Source organism: Corvus hawaiiensis, chromosome Z, assembly GCF_020740725.1.
Source record: "Corvus hawaiiensis isolate bCorHaw1 chromosome Z, bCorHaw1.pri.cur, whole genome shotgun sequence".
Taxonomy (NCBI): Eukaryota; Metazoa; Chordata; class Aves; order Passeriformes; family Corvidae; genus Corvus; species Corvus hawaiiensis.
In genome coordinates, this window is record NC_063255.1 from 47826190 (window position 1) to 47852465 (window position 26276).

The following is a 26276-nucleotide window of genomic DNA, read 5'->3' on the forward strand; positions in this document are numbered from 1 at the left end:
TACATAATTTTATTATGTCAAAACATTTTATTTATATGTTACCAAAATTAATTGTGATGTAACACCACTTGAAAAGTATAAATCAAAAGACAGATATTGTAATGTATATTTGTTAAGTTTTTCCCATCAAAGATACAAACATTTTTATTCATATGCAGACTTTATATTCAGATATCAGATTCATTATTTGGACATCACAATGAAACAAGCCCCTATACTGCAAGAATGTAAAATGCAAACAAGTACAATTCTGAAGGTCTGCATTCAAAACCTTTGAAGACTAGCACAAATGTCCTTCATAATTTTCACCATTTTTTCCTATTTAACCCTCTTTCCACATACAATTTTACTTCATACGCTTTTGAAGACCCCATGTAACAGGTTACCAGATGCAATAGTCTTTCAAATTCTTTTCAAAAGTAACCATTTATCTCACTGTTCAGTTAGATATCTACATATAAGATATGCTTGAAAAATTATTCTTTAATTATTAGGATACAATGTGCCTGAGCAGCTGTTTTTTAGGCTCATTGACTCTTACTCCCTTTAATGGTAGGTTTCCTGTTCCTGCTGCCTTCCTGTATTTCTCATTGCACTCTTAAAAATTGCTTGGAAATGTCAGATCAAATTCTGGAAAGGGGAAAAAAAATGCCCAAACTATGGAAAAGTTGAGTTCAAACCAAAATAGACCATTGTGACACAGTAAGAGGAAATAGTCTGATCTTTTTTGGGTCATTGTTCCAGAAAAAGTAGCAACTATTTAATATCCTATCCATTAGGCTAAAATACCTAGAAGAATTCCTAAAATAATATTTGGATAGATTTCTAAGATTGACAAAAGACTGAACACATAGAGTCCCTTAATTTTAATGATGGGAAAATAAGTTAGAAGAATACCACAGTGAAGTTTAAGAGTTACTTAAATTAGTAAGCTTTTATGAAGTTGTTAGTCAGAAGTAAAGCTTATGTCTTTCTGATTTTCACTACATTGAGTTTGCAAATGAATACAATCTTCTTTATACTGACATGTTTCCCCAGTATCTTAGCAATGTTTCCTGCCTAATATGGAACTTTAGACTCAGAGATGTAGGGAAGATAGCATGATTTTTCTTCTGGCAGTAATGTCAGAGCACCTGCACAGACATCTGAAAGGAAAGCCCATACTGCTCTGTAAGCAATGTAGTCTACATGACTCAGGCATTTGAATTTATCTGAGACCTCACTATGAAAATCTTCTCTAGTAGCTTCTGCTGTGAAGACCCTGATTTCTGGAAAGGCTCCCCTATTTAAGAGAAACTCACATATTGCTCTCTTTGCAGAGGGTTTTATTTGCAAGGTGCTAGTTTTGACTCCAATTATAAATCTTCTTCACCAAATTTTAAATGCATAAGACTGACTCATTCCTGTTTTCTGCATAAATTAACCAAGAAAAAAATAACGTCCACTATAAACAGGTGTGTCACTTGACTGCAATGTTTGAAATACACCAAAGCATACAGGTAATAGAGCTCTATAAGCTGTGGTAGACAAAGACATTCTAAACAGGTGAATTTATTCAAGTGACAAGGTTGCACATTTAGCAGGCTTCAACTGTAGCACAAATGTAAATCTTCAGGTAATGAATAGAAGCCTGGATGGTGCAAGGAGGTGGTAAATTGTCACAGCAATTCATCGTGGGGTCTTTTTTATTATGTTACAAGAGTCTCAAGAATTTTTGAATTTCTATAGTAATAAATTAGCTTCTCCTAAACACTGTTTAAAGCACATATAACCTTTGCTCAAGAAGTGTAATGATTTTGCTAATCTCTACATGAGTTCTTTTTTCTTCAGCAAACATGTCCTAGGAAGATGGAAAAGGATCAGAAGTTGTCCTCTACCAGAAGGCAAATAGTTTCTGAAATTGTCCGTTTCTGCATAGTAAGTTATGCTCTTTTCTAATTCACAGACTGAGGCAGAACACAATTGAGGAAAAATTAGCACACTAGCTCCACAAAAGGCCTCAACATGTTTTGCAGTGTGCTGGATGAGCTTCTCCTTGAGGAGAGCATGCTCAAACAGCCCACTGCCTCAGTCTCTGCCTGCAGGTCCTGAGGATGTTCTGGGCTGAATACAGAGTCAGAATTCTCCCAAAACCCTTCTCCTGCAAAAAAGCAGCTCTGGGTAGTATAAGCTGAGTGTATCCTTCAAAATATGAGAGTGGCAATGCCAACAATCTTCCCATTCCACCAGCCTGACATATGCCTTCTCTGAGAACTTGAAATGCTGAATGTCACTACAGAGTCAAATTGTATTCAATTTTTAATGATAAAATAATTTTAGAGAGTACTGGGAAAGATTCTGTTATTCATTGCAGGAATGTGCTTGTCTGGTTTCAGGCTGTAGGTGTCTCATCACTTTTGAGGGAGTGACTGTTTGCTGGTTTTAGGCTGTTGATAGTGTTTATTCAATCTGGTTGAATTTAATGCTGCAGCAGTTTATTAGCATCTGTTACATGTTATGTGAAGTTTAATTTATTTGAGTGATGTTTTAATAGTAGAGGGGAATGGTACTGGTACATATCTATGAATATTTTAACATTTCTGATGGTTATTTTATTTAATAACAGTCATCCTGATCCAGTTCTTTAAGAACAGCTCCTATTATTCTTGTAAAGTAATTGCTCATGTAGACATTTTTTGTTTTGGAATGAAAGACCACTATATGAGCTGTTGTACAGGTATTCCTCTAGTAACAGAACTAATCTGTTTAAAAAATTCCAATACTGGTTTTTATAAAAATAACTTCTTGACACTTCTGTCATAATTTACAGTGCCACTCTAAGTAAGAAAACAGGAACTACACAGAGCCATAAATTTACTAGAGATAGACAGAGATTATAACAGCAGAAAGTAAATCCACATTTATCAAGCCAAATATATTCTTTTGAGGGTAACACAGTGGTCCTAGAAATGGATGTCATGTGATTTTGGAAGAAAGAGAGGTATTCAAAGTAGTGAATGGAAGGCCACAAAGCTTTAATAAAAACTAACCACTTGAAAAAAATACTTCAGATAACTTTATAATGATTTTTATCGGTAGTCAAGCTAATAGTCAAAGTCAACTGAATTATGTTATAGAAATAAAATTAATACATTGGTGAGTATAAACCAGAGTATCAATTAGAACAGCCCAGAACCAGCAATATCTTTCAGTTGTTAGTGGAGAAAAGTCAGATCCTGAATCTTTGGCAACAGGACTTTGAAGAGCCCTCAGGAGCCTTTATTGTGCAACCCAGCACCACATGTGTGATTAAACCTTCCAAGTTAAGGTTTTCATTGATCTCTTGAGAAAATTTTTTATCATCATCCTGCAGAAAATTCCAGAGTTGCAATAATTTCCACTGCTTTTCAATTATTGGTTAAAAAATACATAATTATTGATAAAAAAATACAAAAAACACCCCAAAAAAGCCAAAGTGAGGCATTGGTTAGAATCCCAGCAAAAAACCTGGAATTTTTTTTTTTTGCCATAAAATAAAAAAGAACCAAAAAACAGAACAGTGATTTAAAAAAAAGGTGCATTTTCTATTTTATCTGTGCTATGAATTACAAATCAACAAAATTAACTTATTTTCCCCTACAAAGATGACCTCAGCAGGTAGTGCTTAATGCTTACAGAAAGCTTTTGTATTTTACATCCTGCCTGGCAATTGTTAAAAAAGATGTGGCATCCAGTTGCAGATCACACCTTATTTGGCACTTAACCTTGGGTTCTGGGCTTACTGAGCTGAACTTTGCTTGAAACTGAGTAGGGGAAACCTCCCCAGATGACAACCAGAGACCACCAGAGATCCCCAAAGAGGCCCATGAAGGCACAGTGCCAAGTATTTCATAAGGCTGCACAACTAAACCATTAGGCAATAGATTGTAACTATGTGCTAGATGGGTTAATGTAGATTTCAATACATAAATTCTCTTGCTTTAGTCCTTGGCATGCTTGATTTGTGGCAGAATAAACAGTGGCTCCTTTCTAAACCTGATGTTTTGTGTTTAGAGAGTTCGAAGAATTTGGCAATACCATCAACGTACCCTTTCCAAGGGATAAGTGTTGAGGTTGAATTTTTGCTGCAGGGCAAGCTGGTACAAACTCTATGCTCGGTCAGTTTCCTGACAGCTTTCTATGTTACACTTGTATCATTTGTGTTTGTACCTTGAGTACTCTGTCCAGTGCTGGGACCCCAGTTTGGAAGGATGTTGAGATGCTGGAGTGTGTCCAGAGAAGGGCAGCAAGGCGGTTGAGGGGTCTGGAACACAAGTCCTATGAGGAGCAGCCCAGGGAGTTGAGGGTGTTGAGCCTGAAGAAAAGGAGGCTCAGGCCTCTCTTATCAGACCTTATCAGGGATAAGCTCTCAGGGGGGACCTTATCACTCTCTACAACTCCCTGAAATGAGGGTGCAGCCAGGTGGGGATCTGTCTCTTCTTCCAAGCAACCAGCGACAGGACAAGAGGACACAGTCTTAAGCTTCACCACAGGGGGTTTAAGTTGGACGTTGGAAAGAAGTTCTTCACAGAAAGGGTGATTGAGCATTGGAATGGGCTGCCCAGGGAAGTCACCATCCCCGAGTGTTTAAGAAAAGCCTGAATGTGGCACTCAGTGTATATTTGACAAAGTGGTGTTAGGTCATAGGCTGGGACTTGATGATTTTAAAGGTATTTTCCAAACCTAATTGATCCTGTGACTCTGTGAAATCAGATCAGGCAAGCCTTCCAAGCCAAAACTATGGCCAACTACCACAGCTGGAAGTAATCACAGAATCACAGGATCTTAGAATCATCCCTCATCTGGCTCCCTCAGCTGCTTCTCATAGGACTTGTGTTTCAGACCCTTTAACTGCCTTGCTGCCCTTCTCTGGACACACTCCAGCATCTCAACATCCTTCCAAACTGGGGAGCCCAGCACTGGACGCAGAACTCAAGGTGCAGCCTCACCAGTGCCAAGCACAGGGGAAGAAGGACTTCCCTGGTCCTGCTGGCCACGCTACTCCTGACACAGGCCAGGATGCCATTGGCCTTCACGGCCATGTGAGCACACTGCTGGCTCATGTTCAGCCTGCTGCCAGTCAGTGCCCACGGGTCCCTTTCTGCCTGGCCACTGTCCAGCCACTCTGTCCCCAGCCTGTAGGGCTGCAGGCGTTGTTGTGGCCAAAGTGCAAGACCCAGCACCTGGTCTTGTTCATCCTCATATCGTTGGATATGGCCCCTGTCTCCAGCCTGTCCAGGTCCCTCTGCAGAGCTCTCCTACCCTCCAGCAGACCAATGCTCCCACCCAGCTTGGTGTCATCTGCAAATTTGCTGATGGTGGACTCAATCCCCTCACCCAAATCATTGATAAAGATGTTAAACAGGGCTGGGCCCAGCACTGATCCCTGGGGAACACCGCTGGTGAGCAGCCACCACCTGGTGCAGCACCATTTGCCTCCACTCTCTGGGCCTGGCCCTCCAGCCAGTTCTTAACCCAGCAAAGATGCCCCTGTCCAAGCCATGGGCTGCCAGCTTTTCCAGGAGAATGCTGTGGGAGACAGTGTCGAAGGCTTTGCTGAAGCCCAGGCAGACACATCCACAGCCTTCCCTGCACCCACCAGGCAGGTCACCTGGTCATAAAAGGAGATCAGGTTGGTCAGGCAGGACTGCCCCTCCTAAATCCTTGCTGGCTGGGTCTGATCCCCCAGCTGTCCTGTAGGTGCTGTGTGATCACTCTCAAGATGATCTGCTCCATAACCCTGCCAGGCACTGGGGTCAGGCTTGACAGGCCTGTAGTTCCTTGGATCCTCCTTCTGGCCCTTCATATGTATGGGCATAACATTGGCCAGCTTCCAATCATCTGAGACCTTCCCAGTCAGCCAGGAGTGGTGATAAATGATGGACAGTGTCTTGGTGAGCTCCTCCACCAGCTCCCTCATCACCCAAGAACAGAGTCCATCTGGTGCCATAGACTTTTGAGCACCTAAGGCTCAACAGGTCACTAACTGCTTCCTCCTGGATTACAGGGGGGCCATTCTGCTCCCTGTCCCCATCTACTAACTCAGGAGGTCAGTTGTCCTGAGGACAACCTGTCTCATACTTGAAAACTGAGGCAAAGAAGGTGTTAAGTAACTCAGTCTTTTCCTCATCTTTTTCCCCCGCCCTGTCCAAAAAAGAATTGAGGTTTTCCTTGCCCCTCCTTTTGCTATTAATGTATTTATAAAATCATTTTTATAATCTTTTACAGAGGTGACCATATGAAGTTGTAATTGAGATTTAGCATCTCTAATTTTCTTTCTGCATGAAATTTCAAATGGCCTTTGATCAATGAATAGGCAACTTTTAAGAATGTTATAGCCTCTGTAGCAAAAATTTGCAAATGCAAATATTTCTTTATGCTTAAATCATTCTATCATATGGAAACTATACAACTGTCTAATTGATATTGCCAGTTTCTCCCCTAAACATGTAGAAAAGATGTGTAGATGTGACATTTAGGGACAAGGTTTAGTGGTGGACTTGGTGGTACTAGGCTAGAAGTTGTATTTGTTGATATTAAAGGCCTTTTCCAACCTAAATTATTCTATAACTTTATGATTCCAAACATCTGAGCACATTTAAAATGCATGTTTTATTCTATCTTTCCTCATTATTCTTTTGTCTCTGTTAGTTCTTAGTAAGAGTCATTCACAAATAATGAGTCTGTATTGCCTCAAAGCAAACAGAAGACTTTAAATAAAGGAAGGCAAACAGGATGAAATGCTCAGTTCTGTGAATTGAAATTGCAGGAGGCTGTGAATCTATGTTCAAGTCATTAGCATAAAGAGTGAAACCGAATGGCAGCTTGTTTATATTCTGAGTAAGGATTAGGTATCTTGAGAATTCAGGATATGGCTTGAAAGGTTTGCAGAGCAATGCCATTATCCTTTTAAAACCATGAGAAAGAAAAATCAGTCAAATGATGGCTTTTTTTTCCTTAGAATGATTAGAAAAATGCATGGCACTCACCAAAGAGGTGTCAAAAGTTAACACCGAGCATATTTGATAAACATAGTATTACAAGATTATGCCTTTTGAAGTCTTGCATGAAAACAAGTCTTAATTCCCTGGGTTTTAAACAGTTTGAAGTGATTGTATCACATACCTTTCTCCATCTCACCATCCTCACAGAAATCTCATTAGCAAAACCAAGTAACTGGTGGAAGTCCTGATTTTGAATTCTTGTAAAGCTTAGAAATTCACAGGTTAAACTTTATTTCATGGACAAAGCAAGTACAATATCTCTTCTTAAGCACAATATCTCTTTTCAAGTACTCACAAGAACCAGAAATCTGAAAATTTCTCTGGTTGAATTAAGATCCTGTACCTACCACAAGTCAAAGTAGAGACTTTGCTGAGGCAAAGTTTGCTGACATCTTTCACCCTCTCCAACATTTGCTAGTCTGCTCCAGCTTGTGTGAGTTTGTATTAATTACATATAAGCTAACGATGATGTGAAAACCGCAGGTAGCTCCTGAACACAACTGAAGATCATCCTGAGAAAAATGTTTTGGTGGTCCCGTATGTGTTGTGTATGCTAGGTCAATAAATTCAGATACTTCTTTTGTCTGTAAGCAACTAGAATTAGTAATGCCAAGATGTTCTGCATTATAATGTCACTGGCAATATGTGGCACTTTGGATTTATGTTAATAATGATGAAAAACAGTCAGCTCAATTCGTTTAGTCAAAGTAAGATTCCAAAACTTCAGGTCCTGGCTTATGCTTTCTCGATCCTGAGGGGATAATTTCTCACAGTATGTGTGTTCAGTGTCTTACAGTGGTCTTATAAACATGCACATATAAAAGTATGCACAAGAACAAAAAGCATTGCCCTAAATAAATGCATATTTAATAAATCACTCACAGTACTATTGGACCTCCTAGGACTTGGGAGACAGTGGCAAAAATAAAATTACTCACTGGTTTTGTTTCCTATCTGATTCACAGTAAAATTAATTTCAGTATGTTTAAACAGTGTTTAGAACTTAGACGAGAGAACCTGTTCAAATGCTGCTCATTACAAATCTTGAAATTGTACCTAGCTTTTAAATATTGCAAAGTATATTGCTGAAATTGTTCTCAGCCTTCTCATTGTCTTTTTCTTGACACCTTCGCTAAATAGTGTCCATCTTTTCACAACTGGAAATGAAGCAGCTCCCATTCTTCTTGTCTTCCCCACAAGTGGCCAGGTGCTCATTTGGTGCCTTCAGAAACCCATTTCAGATGGTCTTCTGCATGGTTCTACATTTGACACAAATTGTACAGGGGCACAGTACAGTGTCAGACTTTTCAGCTCCAGAAGTATTTTATTAGTTGTTCCACAGGTGCATAGGAAGTGACATTGGTTATTCATAGTAGATAATACAAAACCCTGAAAATCTGGAGCGTATGTAGCCTCGAGAAAGATGTAGCAGAGATGTGAGTTATGCTTTTCGTGGGGAAGCTGGAGGTTTGTTAGCAGTGTGTGGACCTTGGACCCAGCTTTTTCTTCTTTCTGATGACATTCAAGGCATGTCTCTGCTGGCAGGGCCGCTGGCATGAAATGTGCTGCAGTGGCAACATGAGTGGGTTTGGTTGGGTAGCTGAGTGGGCATGCATGCAGGTCCTTTCTGTCACTGCTCTCCTCGAAGGGTTGCTCCACAATAAGCAGGGCTGATTCTACTGACTCATGGGGACATTCCTCCCAAAAGGTGTCCTTGTCCTTCTTCTGTCATTTGTCAAGCTTTGTTTCACTGGTCTTCTTTTTGTTTCATGACCCCTCAGGTATAAAAAGTCACTTTTGTCCACAGCACTGCAGCTGCTTGTGGAAGTAGCTTGACTTATGTAGATTCAGTGCTCATTATAAAAACTTAAATCAAACAATAAAGAGAATCTGATAATTATTATGCCCATTAAAAACAGAATTGCATTTAATAGAAGGAAAAAATAACCCTAAATATGTATATGTCTCTGTATAAAGCATTCTAAATCAAAGTAGGAAGATTAAATAAGTTTTCTCATATAACATCCCTAATAAATTTAATTATAGCATTAGAAATGAAAGACATTTCAAACTTATCTTCTATTCACAATCAGAAAGGAACAAGAAAGAAGGTGGCCTGTGCATGCTGTGTGTTTATTGCTCTGTTTATTGCTCAAGTTCCTCTTACTTACAAACATTCTACCCTGTAGAAATTATCTTGTTGGCCACAGACTTCTAAGTCTCAGGCAAAATGTTCATGAGATAGTATAGCAGAGGTAAACATTTGTATCTCATCTGGTTAGAAATGCAGTTATGTGATACCATGAAAAATATTTGGTAGCCAAAATTAAAGTGATCTAATGCTCTATTCATCCATATGCCTTGCTAGTAAATCTCTTTATAAATGAATTTCCTTTGTTGGAGTTTTCGATTGATCTAAAGGAAACTTTGAAGCAGTGTTTTAAAGGAGTGAAAAGTTTCCATGTCTCTTTTCTTCAGACTAGGCAGCTTTGTTTTCTTCTGGGTAATACAGCTGGAACCAGGGATTTATTTGATTAAGACTCTTGTTCCTTATATTAGCTTTAGGTGAATAAGAATATAAGGTAGTTGCAATGCAAAATTGCTATACTAACAAATTTACACAGTATTGTTCATTAAACATAGAATTTCAAAAGAGATATTTTCTAATTATAGTAGAACAATGTGAACAGTAAATATATATTTAGAGACTTGTCATTCGTTTACGGGATTAACTTCTTAAAATATAAATTCCCCCTCTTTTGTTCATCCTTTCCCCTACTGTATTTCCTACATTCTTCATAAATTAATCTCTTCCCTTATCTTCTAAATTTTCAAAGCGACCACCTGTCTCTGGACTGCCTGCCAATCACTTTTTCAGAACTAGTGGTTTTGGTTTACTTGGCAGGAAAGTAAATGTGAAAGAGTGTCAGGTGTTCCTGGAGATAAGGTTATCAGATATAAAATGTCCAAGACTGACAAAAATAATTATACTTCTAAAAGGAAGTTTAGAACTGATTTTAGTATATCTTAATTTAGTTGCTTTCCAAGGTATACTTACTTTCTCTCTTCTAAATTATTTTGTGAGTGATGCAGAGATTTTAATCACAGAGGTGAGGGCTAGAGCAGTAATCCCAAAAACTGTCCTTCTGCTGAATTCCTCAGAAATGTCTTGCATACTGAAAATATTGAATTTTGTTGATGAGAATACAAGCCCTACATTGCAATTTCTTGACTTTCTAGAATTATGTTAGTGAAACTTTCTGAGTAGATTTGCTGTCCCTGAGGAGTCCTACCACCAGCTACCACTGTCTTTGAAGAGACAATAGGAGAAACTTCAAGATAATTGAAAAAAAAAAGAAATTATCAACATAAAAAAGAGATGAATAAACAATAACCTAAACCACTTATTTTCTGTGGTGACTCTTTAGTGCTTACGTGAGTGAACAATTTCACTGGAAAGGGATAAGATCAGTCTTTGTACTATTATGATAAATGGATGTGGTTTTTTAACAAACAAGATTTTTTTCAATGCCAGTGTACTAGTTTGAAAACAAACTAGTGGGAGACACCAAGTCAGAATAACAATTTAATAGGGAAATAAAAAGAGGGGGAAAAAAATAAAGGCAGAAAACACTGGGTTAAACTGACAGAGTCAGGATACAACCTGACACCCTGTTAATCAGGGGTTTGCAGTCCTCCTGAAGCAGTGATCCTGTAGAAAAAGGGTCTGCTCTTCCTCAGAAGGCCCAGTGGTGGCTGTGTAGCTCCTGTCCTCTGGAAATCCAGTAGAAAAGTTTTCTCTGGTGTTCAGAATCTCAGATTATATCCAGGATGGAATGCTTGGTTCCTCCCTCTGGGTGGAGCATCTCACAATGGGGTAACGAGTCATGAGGCCAAGTGTTGATTAGGCTCATTAACAGAAGATAGTCTGGAGGGAGTTATCTCTGAGTCAGGCGGCAGGACAATGATGGGCAATTAACAGAAAGATAGTCTGGGGGGAGGAGGCAAGGAAACACTGCCCCACCTGGTTTCAACAGCTCATGAGGATGGTAATAGAATACACTGCAACCCAGGACAGCCAGAATCTGGATTTCTATGCTCTAATTTCTCTTAGGCAGTATGAAATGACACTGTTGCCTGCCTTCAGGCAGAGGAATGTGTTTTGTGCACTAATTCAGATCTTCAGGAATATGGAAGAAATAAATATATTTAAATTCAGATCTTACCAGGTGAGTTAGAATCAAATAACTTTGAAGTAGCTTTTTTTTCATGCACTCTTTTGTAATATTTCTCTTTATTCTATGCTCTCACTCAGTGAGTCCTAGCTCCAGATCTGTATTGTGCAAGTAGTCATGTGTTTTATTGTCTGCTGTGAACTTAAAGAGACCATTCATATTTGCTAAGTTTAATATGTATGTAACCATTTGCTATGCTAATTTCTCCTTTTGGTTTCTATTTCACAATTACCGTAGTTCAGATTTAAACAGAACTGATTTTATTCAGTGTCATGGTGTAACCCCAGCTGGCAACTAAGCCCTTCTCATCCACTTGTCACTCAACAACTGCTGCCCAGCCAGTTTCCAAGCAGCAGGCCTGTCCAGCCTTCTCCCCAGTTTATACACTGAGCATTATGTCATATGGTGTGGAATGTCCCTCTGACCACTTTGGGTCAGCTGTTTCAGCTGTGTCCCCTCCCAGCTTCTTGTGCCACTCCAGCTTTCTCACTGGCAGGGCAGGAGAGGCTGAGAAATCCTTGACTTACAGCAAGCACTGCTTAGCAACAACTAAAACATCAGGCTGTTATCAACATTATTCTCATGCTAAATCCAGAACACAGCACGAGGAAGTAAATTAACTCCCTCCCAGATGAAACCTGGACAATACACTTGATTCCTCCCTGATTATAGCCTGAATCTTACTATGACTGCTTTTAGTGTACTTGCTTTTTACTCAGTAAGCCAGTGGCAGAAAATATGGGCTTTGTGTGTGTTTGCAGATAAACAAATTAGCTGCTATGTGAAGTATCTAACCTCCTTATTTTACTGTGAAGTTTATCAGTGGTGGAAAAACGCAACATCTGGTGCAGGAAGACAGGGAGGTGTTATTCTCCAAAGCCTATTCTGATCTAAACTTCACAAGACCTCTGAAGACACCTTTACAGAGCAGTTCAGGATTTGAAATTTGTGTGTTATGGCAACAGTCCTTTAGCCAGGTTTGCATGATGAATCAAAGATTAAAGGTAGATGATATTTGAAAAAGTCTTTCCACAGCAAAATTGGCTCATGAAGATATATATACAAGGGGAAAAATAGTAGTATTTGGACTTACAAACTTTTTATGTCCTTGGGCTTTTGTGGTTTTGTTTGGTTTTTGCATTTTTTACTGGGACAATATTACATTTCTGCTGTAATTACTGCATACTGCTGCAAACGGTATTTTGGCTTTCTTGCCATAGTGGGGTGCACCTGGCAGGGAAAAACACCATGACTGGTTTTGAAAGCAATGTTTTACTACTATTGGATTGTTAAATGTATTGGACACAGACCAAGAGGGAATATTTAAAGGGTTGGAAATGTCTGACTACTGTGAACTTCAGAGGCTTTTAAAAAATAGAGGAGGTGCAGGATTTGATGCATTAGCTTGGGAGAAAGTGAGCTCCTCTTTGATACAAGAAGAAATATAGGAACCTGCAGGATTAAGGTATTTTGGTGATTTTCATTCTTAAATATCAGTGAGTATTTAATTTATTAAAGTATTTGAGTTCTTAGCATTATGTCAGTTTGTTTTTGTTTACACATATTTGCCTCTCAACAGGAGTTTCCTTCATTGCGCTTCATGTAGAGTAATTCCATAAATTCCCTTACTATCTCTGTGTAGTGTCAGTGAATTTTTGTCAATGGTTGGCTCCCTGACCTGAAGCCCATCAATTTTGTTGATCATTGTTTGTTTCCCTTATTGATTTTTATTCAGTCATAACTTTACTAGTGTTTCTTGCTGGTTTTGGTTGTAATTTGGAAACACTCAGGTTTGTTATCTCTTTGCATAGTTTGTCCAGGTCTGCTGGGAAGTACACTATATATCTGTGATTGATATTAAGAACAATTAAGAAAAACCAGGAACATCAGCAGAATTTTTCTTCCAGTGACAGTCAGTAGTAGCCAAGTAACACACTAATGCCTGGTAATTTAGTCATTATCAGAGCTTGGGAAGGACACTTTTAGGAGATTTAAAAAATCAAACGTAATCAAGGAACCATTTGTAGCAATGATTTAGACTGAGATTGGAGTTTCTAAATTCAAACAGAAACTTTTCTCATTTTTCCACCCAATTTTTTCCTGTGTCAGATGGAGATCTATTACACAAACTTAGCTGTTTTATAGTGTTGTCTCTTCATCTCCTTTTTCCCTTAGAAGGCAGAAAGTTCTATGTGTCTTTGAGACTTTAGGAAGTAAATTATGCAGTTTTAACAAGCCCATTACAGAATATTCACAGTAATAAGAGATTGATTCCATGCAGTAAATAGTAAAGGAATATCATTCAGTGTAAAAGCATTCAACACAGGCCATGTTCTTTTTCAACTGCTACTCTTCCAAGAGTCTTCCTTTTATAAGATCATTAATTTGTTTCTTAATTCTGCTGCCTTTCGTGAAGAGATTTTACTTCTGTTTGGAGTCAGTAATCTCTCTCTTATTACTGTTACTTGATTGTCTGTATCTGTGAAGGCATGTTTTGTGTACGATCTCATTTAATTGACTGATTATGTTATGCACTCTGTGGAACTTAACATGTCCGTGTTGAAGCACTAGACAGTGAGATTAATCACTCTGCTTATTGATATAAGCTCCTGCTTATGAGCTTTAAGGAGCTTTGTGGGAAGTCAATTTCAACTGTTAACACTGGAAGGGAAGGTAGGCATGTCTTTTTCTTTTCCATCTGTGTCTGCATCTTTCTGTTACTTACAAGTTTAACTGTTGCTTGATGTGTTGCTGCTGTTTCATGTTGAATGGAGTGTTGCTTGTTTGCTGCCCTTACTTAGGATCTTTTCCCAATTATAGAGGCTTCTGGTATTAGTGTATGGATTTATAGCTTTGTCTTTGCTAGAATGTTTTAAGATGTGATTCTCTATGTACTAGCAAACCTAAGTGAGGGTTAGATTCAGTAAAATTTTGTATGTTCTGCCCCTGAATCAGTGAAGAAGTTAATGTTCTGAATTATTTTGCCTCACATGTCAGCAAAACCTGTATATATGTGAATTTCTATAATGCTCAGATGTGGATTGATGAAGGGACAAGGGCTAAGGGGCCTTTGCTCCCTTGGACAGGCTTGTGCTTGCTGAGGAGTGAGGGAGTACATACTGTGAGGTAACTGTTCTGCCTTGAAGTAGCACTTTTGTGGTTTGAGTAGCTTAAGAACCAGCCCAGGTACTAGGGCAGGTTATAACTGCACTGGAGCAGATGCTGAGTATGGTTCCTCGGGTTAGCCACAGCTTTTGGTTTTACAATGCTGATTTATATTCCAGCTAGTGTATTGTGAGGCAGGGAACACTTGCACAAGCTTGCCCAATGATGTACATGAAGTAATGTAGTATGGTAGTTGACATTAACCAGGTCTAACAGCTAAGCTGACTGCAATGCTCTGATGTTCCCATTCTTACAGAAACCTGCTTTGATAATTCTAGGGTTTAAATGGCAAATTATGTCAAGGAAGTATTTACATTCATAATTTATCTATATACCTGTCTGTCTGTCTCTTGGGTTAGCTAGTTTTTTGTATCTTAACCTCTTTGCATTACAAAATTCTTGACTTTTCTGTAAATAACAGTTTGAAACTGAAGTATTAGAAGTGTGGCTGTTAAGTATGGAACTAAACAGAAAAGTAAGTGGACATTTTTTCATTTTGTTTTGTTCTTGACTGCATTCAGGTGGGGTTTTTTAATAGTCCCATAGTTTTATACATGTTACCTGTGAAGCCGGAATCTTCTTGTTAGAGTGAGATAGAGTTCTAGAAGATAAGGTAGTATCACAGCAGGTTTTGCTTTTCCATTTTGCAATCACTTGACAGTATTTGAGGAAGTCCTGAATATTCCTTCCATCTTTTCCATCTTCCTGCCTATACTCTTCTATTAATGATATATACACCTTAACTTATATACCTCCTACCTCTTTCCTTACATCTTTACCTATTGATGACGGTAACAGAGCTTATAACAGAAAAATAATTATATTCCAGGAAATCACACAAACTGCAATCCCTTCATGCAAGAAGACAATCTGTTCTTAATATCTTTGTAACATCCTCCACTTTCTGCTTGTAACACCAATCAAATGTCTTGTAAGAGCTTACATACATGTTAAAGCTTTATGTCAGCAAGAGGCTTTAGATAAAGGAGCTTAAACAATTTTTTGGTAACAAATTACCTTGTGTTTTCTGACCTGTTCACACGTGTAAGTACTTGATGTGAACTGTTGTCTCCAGTAATTGTGGTCACAAGTAAGTTTATGTCAATGCTGCCAGTCCTTATGAATCCTTATATATTATACTTTTGTAATACATCTTAAACTAACTTTTGTTTGTTTTGGGTTTCTTTGGCTTTATGAAGGAGCTGGCCACTACATATGCCATACTGATTAAATTCAGGAAAAGCAATGTAAGAGCATACATTTTTTTCTTGGCTTTGGCTTCTTTGAGAGATTATGATTTAGACTTTTCTTCAGGTAGAGACTTATGTTCTGGCCTTGTACTTTAGAGTTGATTAGAAAATGTGGGGCAGGGGTTTTTCTTTATGGTCAGACACGCACAAATTGAATAGAGAAAATTTTACTTCAAAACTTTTGTTTTGATTATAAATATTCCTTCAGGCCAGTTTCTTTCTTGTCTCCTTTTATTTGTTTCTTCCTTATTTTTCTTGCTTTTCATTCTGGTCACATCCTTAAATCATGTTCCAATTAGCTCTGAAGTGTCCTTTCTTCCCTCACCTTTGTTCTCTTTCAGCATTTTCATATTTTCATTGCAGAGTTTTACCTTCCTATCTGTGAGGTTTCCTCAGTGCACACAAGAAAATAAACATAGATGCCACCTTTATGACATTCTTGAAGTTCCCTGGAGACATGGTGCCTGTCAGCTGAGTGCCACACAGAAGAAATACAAGTTATCTTTCAAGACTGAGGCACTGAAAAAACATTTGGAAAACAACTTGCCATTTTCTTTTCTTTCCCTGATTTTTTGCTTTTCCTATATTTTCCAATTAAAGGTCTAGTTGTATCTTTCCCTTAGTTTTCTTTAGAGATACACTTTCGACTAAATGGCTTAATAATTGTTTTCTGCCTTCAGGGTAAAATTCCAGGACGATCCCACTTGCAGACCGGGCATGTTGGTTAGAGATATTCACTTCATCAACTGTGGTGTTTTGGGCCTGCTACGATTTAAAATGCAACAGAGTTTCTTCTCCATGTCTCTAGACCTCAGAACATTTCTACGTGGCAAGGTCTAGGTAAATTTTTGGCAGTCCTGATGCAGTCTTGTGTGCATAATGACGTACAAACCACTCTTTGCATGCCAGAAATTTTGTCGCAGAGTAAAAAATGGACCATCATAACTGCAGTGTGACTACAACAGCTCTTTAAAGAGCTTCTTTAAAATACGTAGACCCATCTAGAGAACACGCTTCTTCAGCCTAAGTTTCATCTTCTCACAAGAAAAGCTTCATGCTTTTTCAGGAAGGCCTCAGTTCAGGTTCTGTTTCTGCTCTGCTATTGCCTCCCCTTCACTTTGATGTCCATTCTAGATGCAGGTTAAGGAAGTTGCAGGGCTTGACAAAGTCTTCAGAAGTGTTAATGTGTTAATGTGGACATTGTCAGCTAAGTGCTGATAAGTGAAGCTTGTTGTCCTGGCAGTGCTGGGGAGCCAGAGCCCATGGAAAAACAGCAAAATGAAAAGCATTGCCACACAATCATAGGAATAGTAGAGGCATACCTACAAATATACAACCCCTTCAAAAGATAAAAACTAAAGCAATGAATACTCTTGGAGTTATGGAGATACAGATTCATCTACATAATTTATAAAACATTTACAATATCACAGGTTTCTTCTTGCTTCTTAAAGCTTGTTACTGAAATTTATTTCTCGCAGTCTTTAATTTAAACTACTTACTTGTAGAAATAGTTTGAGTAGGAAAATTTAAGCTTTATCTATTGAATTTTTAAATTTAACTGCAATTCTCACCCATAGGGATAGGAGCAGAGAGGGACGAGAGAGCAAACAACTCATGGTTTTGTGTTTCAGTGGGAGCACTAAATTGGGGATTAACTTTTATAAATCACGACACTGCTTCAAGCTATTGTCCTTTCATTCAGTATGAGATTAACACATGTTTTAAAAAATGATACATGGTAGAGATTACACACTGCTTAAAAAAACAGAATGAGGTGGGGAATCCATACTAGATAATTTTTAGAGTTCTTCAGAAATAAAGCCAGAGAAATACAAAGGCCTTGTAATTAGCAGAACTTTAAACAAGATTGCTCATCTGAAATTAGTTCTGGAAAATACTTTCCAGTCTGAAAAAACATGTGAGACACATACGGTTCCTGCTCTTCTCTGAAGGCAGAAGGGTCAGGGGAGCAAAGGGCCCACTGTGCTATTTTCATTCAGCCCAGAATAACCAGCCAGGAAGAGCCAGACTGCATCCTCCTCTACCTGACGAACCAACATGCTTGTTGGAGACCCCTGAGTGGACTCCCTTTGCTCCCAGGCTGTGGTACCTCCATGATTTAACTCATGCTCCACAGGTTTAATTGATATTAATCAGTCACACAGATGTTGCTTATTTCTTGACAGAGAGTGTAACAGGTACAGAATGTCCATCCAGACATCATTAGATCTGAGGAGAAATTACACTCCAGTTCTTCATATCATATTGATTGGTGGCATGTTTTCCAGTCAGTATCCCGGTTATTAGCACTTTCTTTGAAAATGTAGCAAGTTGCTATGTAGTCTGTGCCAAAAGTCTAAGGGTTTTTTTGTCTAATTTGATAATGAGGGTATTTTCCCAGTTTGGACTAATTTTGGCATCTTCCTGTCTTTTGTTTTGACTTCAGAGTAATGCCAGAAACATTAGTCTTCTGTTCTTTCAGCGTAGCATGTTGTATTTTCATGGATAAAGACTGAGTCAGCAATATTATTGCATATACATATACAGAAAAATGTGTGTATATCAATCTATCTAGAAAGATATAGAAAAAGATATAATATGCAAATATAGGTAAGTGTGTGTGTGTATATATATATATATACACTTATGAACCTATGTTTATTTTGCATATATTCTTGGGAAGCTATAGGCCTTTTGTGACAGAAAGAGAATTTTAAAATTATTTACATAATGTAATTATAGCAAATAGAAGATAAATTACCAATACAAAACATCAGAATGTGGTGAATGCAGCCTTTTAAAGACTAACTCCATGAGGTGCGTACTTCTAACAAATAAAGAATCTAATTCTGCTTGTAAATATTGATAATAATAACCTGTATCATATGAAAGGATTTTAACTTCAGTCAGGGATGAATATTTTTCCCAACCAGATCAACAGTGTTGAGCTTTAGTTTCTTATCTTTTAAAGATGTTCTAAAAAATGATGAAATTACCATTAGATGAGAGACGATGTAATGTGTAATGATTAAGAAAAATATTAATTTTGAATGTTGTGCTTAATTAGAATTATTCCTTTTTAACTATAACTTCTGAATGATGGAAAAAACTTATTAGCAATAATTTCTAGCAATAAATCCAGTTGAAATTTTCTCTTTCAGTAGAAAAAAAGAGAATTATGAAAAAAAACCCCAAGCAATTCCTGACTAACTAAATTCACACTTTTGTCTGAATTAAGATAAAAATTGAAATAGATTTTCCCTCCTTCTTGCATAAACTTTTCTATGTACAGTGTGTGAACTGTCTTTACTGAGGAATAAGAATATGCATACTCAACAAACTTTTTGCCCTTTTGGAATAAATAGCTTTCTATTCCCAACACTTCGCTAAACTTCACCCTTTTTCTTGGTCTTGAGGAAATGGTGTACATAGATCTCCATAATGACCGTAACATTTCAGAAGTAATGGCAGCAACTGTATTAAAATGCTTGCCTACTCTGTTATAATGCCACTATTTCCTCTCAAATATGTATTGTGTAATTTTCAATTATTCTTAAAAGTGCAATTTGATACACCCTCAAGCAGGATTATGTGCAATGCATATTTAAACTGGCATAATATGTTATTCAGTTGCTTCCCCTTGCACATAAGTGTTAAATAAGAACAAAAATACAGCTTGCTTACTGCAAATGTCTCTTGTCAAGCAATCTTAGTCTTGCAGCAAAAGAAAATATATTATCTCTCCCTGCAATCATAAAATGAAAAATCTTTTCCATTAAAAGAGTCATATAATTATTAGTCTGGTCTCATGGGCTTAATTTAATGTCCTCTCAATACAATTATCATCTTTTTAGTGGCTCGTGAAGTTGGTAGGTTTGGAGTTTTTTATTTGTTCAATTTTTAATCTGTCTTGCATACATGGAAATATTTTGAAAACGTTGTGTGTTTCTTTCTGAAGTTTGTCTTGAGCATCCAGAGATTTCTATATTCTGGCATCATGAAATAACAAGCTAAATCCATTTAGACAACCATGGAAAGAGAGGTGAAAAGCCAAGAAATTTAGATCAATTCTAATTTATGATAAGCATACAATATAAAATACTTGGAGTAAGACTTGCAGTCTGTTTTCCTTTTTGCAACATACCTGGCAGGACAGTCTCTACAAAGGGAATTGTCAGCTGCTCAGGTGTGCTGGTAATGCTCAGGTGCTTCCCCTGTGACAGGAAGTTTCACAGTGAATGGTGTAATGCTGTGGATCATGGGACACTTGGGGAGTGGGAATGACTACCTTCAGGCTTGTGGATGTCTGGTGCTCTGCCCCGGAGAAGAGTTTCGCAGGTGAGCCACTGATGTAAGGACATTGGCGTCATAAAAAGAACTATCCTACCTTGCAGGACGTGCCCCTTATCAGCCTCTTCCCTTATCTTGCTCAACACCCATCTGTAGCCTCTGGTGATGGGTCTACACCTACTCTGCACCTGGGTGGCTACTGCAAATGGCCAATTGTTTGATTCATTAACCATTAATATTCCAGTCTCTCACTGGCATGGACAGTCATGCCAGTCTTTTGGTGAGAATAGGGTTGGCTAACCAGGAGTAATAGACTCTTTTGTGCACTGGGCATGGGAAGGATGGATTTGGAGCCAGTTGCTACAGCCTAGGTGTTGCCTACTACACTGACTTTTTGTTCAGACAAGAAATAAATCAATAACTTTGGGGTGAAGTTCAATATCCTTATAATATTCTTGCTTACAAGGTCTTGCAAGGACTCAATTAAGAAAAAGTTTTAGACTTATTAAATATTTTGTGTGTGTGTTCACACAAATATTGCATATGGTAACTGGCTGTATAACATTGGCTGATGCTGCAGCTACCACTAAGGGTTTCTCAAGAATAAATTACCATAACTATACTTGAGTATATTTAATGACATGAATCAGACACTTCTAGGAGGAAGCAGTTAGGGTGTACACTGTGAAAGTTCAATTTGTCTAGGGGTCCATTATGCATAGCAACATGTTTTTTAATACCACTGATTTGGAGTATCTCATCACATTCTTAGAAGTGGTTGTCTGATTCTTACAGTGGGTATCCAGTGCTACACAGACATAAATATTGTGAATGGAAATCAACTTATACAACTGGTGATGCTGAATTTTTTCTTGAATAGGAATGTAAAGTTTAACTTTTCTCAAAATCCTTTGGTCTGATAATTGTTTTTCACAATGTTGTATCCATCCTCAGTTTTTTTCTGTGATTTTGAAGTATTTTTAAGTGTTCAAGAGCTGTCTGGATACAATTCTGTGCAATGTGCTCTAGGATGACTTGCTTGAGCTGGGAGGTTGAACCACTATGATCCCTTCTGACTTGACTCATTCTGTGATGCTGTGAGGAAATGTGCCTAAAGCAGTTCCTTGGAATTAAGTTGGAATTTTTGAGAAAGCTGCTGGTGGTGTTGTACAGCTTGCAGATTTATCTGATTTTGAATTTTGAATGGCACATGACATCAGACTCTCATTCTATCTAGGAGCTCATCATACACAAGATCAAATGTGGCATAAGTTGAAACAAATTGGGTTGAATCTGGATATTAAAGTGCTTCAAATTAATATAACCCAAATTCTTACTTAGTGCATAGTTGTGCAGCAAGATTTCTCCTACAAGTTAAAGCAAAAACTTTAAAAGTTTAAGTATAGGTTTCCTTTCATTTCCCTAACAAAACTGATCTTTCAAGTTTGTTTATTTGTTTTTATAGTGTGTATTTGTAGGTATTTGACTATAAAGGAATTCCGATTTCATTAGTTTATGATCGTGTATGTTTGCAAGGTGTGCACAAATCACGTATGCTGTTGTGAACTGCGTGATGGATGTGTGGAACAGCATAAAGAACTGACATATTTTGATAACAAAAATTGGATCAATTTTGATCCAAAATTCTGGAAGAAGAAGGAAAGAAATTATTTCCGTTTTGAAATGTTGCATTTTAAAAGTAGTATTAAGAATTTTAGAAACAATTTTAATTTTTAGATTAAAGAACTTAAGTTGCCACTTTGATTTTGTGTTCCCTGAAAGCTGACTAAGGTGGTGCAGGTGATGAGAATGCATTAAGTATTTTACTGAACATATTTCTGACATTTTTGGCCGCAGATGCCCAGCTGAAAACCCAGCCCTGATTTTGATTGTACTTGTGTTGTTCATGACCTGCTGAAAATTCAGAGAAATGGTGGAACTTCAAAGAGCTTGCTATGGGTCTGTTTAAAGAAATTGTTTCGATTACCAGGATGCTATAAGGTAACAGAAACACGTACGTAATTTGAGAGTTTGTCACTAGCACTACTAAAAGCTACATATCTTTAAATTGCTTTGAAATTATAGTGGAAGGATTCTTCATATGTATACATGTTACTGAAGCAGAAAGGACGTGGAGGCTCAGATATTGCTCATTGCAAGCATTATATATTGTTCAGCCATAGTTACTGATAGTATGTTATCCTGCTGACATAAAATTTCTTCCAAAAATTGCTGACTAACACTGCGTTTGATAGGGTAGATCACGCCGCAATGTCTATGACACAGAAGAAATTTTCTGAAGGCAGACATCCAAATCAGAAAAAGTCTTCTCTCAGTGAATGCCTGTCTACCAGTCTTTTTAGTAGCTGCTCTGGAAAGGCTGCAACATTTTCTGGACATGGCCTATAAAGAAAACGTTTGGACAGATACGAGGCTTCTCTTTTAATGATATTCTACACAGAGGGGATTTTTAGGCTGGAGAATATCCTAACACAGTTTATTGTAGGTTACTAGGAAGACAGCTGCATTCTCTTTGCATTTCCTCCTTTTAAGCTTTGTCTATTGACTTGCGGACCTATTCTTAGATATGAAAAGCAACAAGAATAACACAAAGAGACATCAAATTTTCCATCACCCCTTAGGCAACAGTGAAACAATAAATTGTTCATATCTTGTTGGTCATAGGAGTATAAGAGTGGGGATTGCTTATAATGGAGGGTTTGAAGCAGAGACAGTGGAAGCTGAGGGGGTATGTGATGTCCCCCCAGCAGCAACTCCTGTGGTCATCTTCTGAGGATGGATGTGGTGAAGCATTTCTCTGTGCAAAAAGGAGTAACCAAAACAATACAGAGGTTCTAATATGTTAGTTCCATGTGAGAGGTAAACATTTGTCTCTAGTGCAACTCTCTCTTAATCACAATGTCTTTTCAAGCTGTTTTCTATTGGGGAAAAGGTTGTTACCTCTATCATGGTGGAAACTGCTGCATGAGCTCCTCATCATGTTCTGACAAAATTGTCAATGACTTAACTAATCAGAAATTATGCCTGTGACAGAAAGGCTATCTTCTTGCTCTAAATATTTCACTGACTGTCTGGTCAATTACTAGGACTTTGTTATCCAATTGCTAGCATTTGGAGTAAAATTTGCAGAAACTTCTGAATTCTGTGTGTTGGCTACATGTTAATAAGCTGGGTGAGGTTACTAATGGCCCAGTGCACAAAATGGTCACTCTGATGCAACAGTTTCATTTAGCCTTCTGGTTTTGTCAGTAGTGGTAAGTATCCCTGGCAGTTATAAACTAGAATTTCATAGATCTGAAATATGACCATGTTTTTCCAATAAATTATTTTATGGATGAAATCGTTCCTTGCCTGTGTTACACATCTGCTTATAGCCAATTCCTTCCGGAAGTTTCACTTAAGGTAAGAGTTTACCATACACTTCTACTTTTCTTTTATATGAGTGATGGTTAAAGACAGAATAAATTTGGAAAGAGCTAATTCTCTTAATTATATTGTATTTTATAACCATAGGAGTTATTAAATATATGTAATGGATCCCCAAAGTCAATGTGAGAACCTACCATTTTTATTAAGGTGAATGCATGAATGAGTACTTGGGGACCACCTCTTGCTACCTTCTACATACGGGGAATAATAATTTACTTAGTAACAGGGCACTTTAATCATTTAGCTAGCTTGTTGAGTAGGAAGTCATTTGGCTGAGAAAAGTTATGTGACTTCATAAATCTGTGTGTTTAATACAAGTGTGTTTGGCTTGCTACATTTGGCTATGCATTAAACATAAGTTTGATCAATTGATACGTTGTCCTTATTTTCCTGCAATTTAAAAATATAGCTAGCTAATGGGAGCACCAAATAAATATTATTTATGCTGCTACTCATAGAGTTCAGGCTTTAGCCTGGTTTTCATTTGAGGCATTATGACTACTACAGTCATCTCTGTGTTGTATCTTGCACTTAAGACTAATGAGAAAGAGTTTAGAAGGGGAAAGATGATGTGGCAATTGGCAATAGAAATTGTACCCTAGGTCAGCTGTGCACTTGAAGCCTGTTGAGAGGCATGGGGCCTTCGATGGCTGTTATCAGATCCAGAGTCTCTATACACTTGCTAAGGATATTTACCACAATATGCCAATTAGTGGGTACAAAAGAGCAATTTTCTACATGAATTCTGATCTGTGAGGGAAGAAGAAGAGGGGACTTGGTAGAATAAGGTGGTAGCTTATATGTGCTCTCACTTAATAAGTTTGTTCACTGGGACCATACGGAAGGAAACGTGAAGGTGTTTGCACACATTTCCTCAAAAATTAAAATGTAGTGGACTACTCTTATGAGACAATATATGGTTCAGATGGGATTTCCTGAGGATGAATATAAATATCACTAGTTCTAAACTGCAGCATTAATGTGTGATATTTTGAACAAAGATTGTGACTGTCTTGTTCTGAAGTAAAACTCTATTTACTGTATCATGTACAGACTTTTTTCCACTTTTGCAAATGTCTCTCAGGCAGCAGTATTTTTGCAGGTGCTCCCTAACCTCAGCTTTGCCCTGAAGTGGGCTTCTCTACGTTTGACAAAAGAAATGCAAAAAAACTAACCTTTGCTACCCCTTTCTGCACCTATTTCGATGAGGATTTTGCTTTCAGAGATGCTGTTTTGAGAGACAAAAATTTTTAGGCTTAAACTGAAAAGAATCAGGATCTAGCAAAATTCAGGGGTAGTTAGAAGAAGACCCAGAGGTTTCTGAAACAAAGGAGATTCTTGAATTAGGGCTCATTTATAAGTGGGAAAAACACTTTCTTACTCTTTTTGTGTAAAACTGAACATAAAATGGCATAAAGAATGAATGCATAATCAGCAATCAAGTATTTTTCATTCGGTGGCAGTGCAAGAGAGACCTTTTGCTTGTAATTGTATGCTTGCTTTGTTATTCACTGGTAATTTTTTTGTACAGTTTTGCAAAAAGATGAATAATTTTCACTTAAATTGGCATCAGATATCATTGAAAAAATAAAAGAAAAAAACAAAATTGAAGAGGATCAGTAACAAGAAACAACCCTCTTTCTGTCTATGGTTACTTCTGCATATATGAAAATGGTGTTTCCTCAAACAGCCTAAAAAGATATTGTCTTTAAATGGCATTGGATTTCATATCTATTTATAAAGCTGCACAATACTTATCTTTAATTTTTCCTGGGAAAATATTCTGAGGCTGTCATGTTCTATGCTGGTGTCTTAAGTCTGGCAGTGAGCAAAGTGATGTCTAGGAAAAAAATCCCCATAAAGTTACTCTTAAGGTAATTCTCTTTGTGGGGACTCTTATACCAATAGCAGTGCACACAGCTCCTCCAAGTACCTGTATTCTCCCTCTTCCAGCAATGTATGTACAACCAGAAAATTCCTGCAATAGCCTTTAAAACAGTTTACAAAACTGTAGATTTTCTTAACTGGCATTGATAAATTTCTAAATTCAGTATAGATTCCCAATACATTATAAACTTCTGGTCAGCTAGGGCACTGCTTAAAAGAGACCTACAGCATAGCCTCCTGCTATTCAACCCAAAGACTCACTAATTTTCAGCAAAGCAACTCAAAGGAAATTTTTTTATGTGTAGTGGCTTAAATATTCTCAACAAATTATGATTTCTTTGTGATTTTTTTTTTGATTATACACAGCTGAAAGAACTTTACCTAGGTAAAAATCATATATACCAAACTACTTGAAAAATTGAAGTTCCAAAACCTGCTGCTTTAATTCTGTCTCTTGTCTATTAATCATGCCAAGGAATTCTGAAGAGATTGGTATTGAATCAGTTAATGTCATAGCAGAGTTGAATGTGGCTGTTACGTGCTGTCGTGTTCACAGATGTAACTGAACTGGTGCACTGTGGGATGTGATAAAGGCTCTTAACCATAAACTGGGCTACTTACCTTCTTACTTCCTCTCTATACAAGGATTCATAAAGTGCTGTGTCTCTACCAAATTAATTAATAGCTTTCTTACATTTTCTCTCCATTAATGAATACTCTTCTGAGGATACCATTAGCTATAATATATTAATGAAAAACTGCAAACTTTTGGGGTAATTGTAAATATCTATTAGTGTCTTACACACACTCTACTAAGAATTAGCTCAGTTGCATGAGTGTGAAGTATCCCCTGAAACATCTGTATGGACAATGCCTAACCTGGCATAGTCTTTCATGATAGCAGAACAAATACTCATCTAACTACCATTGTTATATCTAGTTAAGTAAATGCTATTTTCCTGTGATAGGTTTTT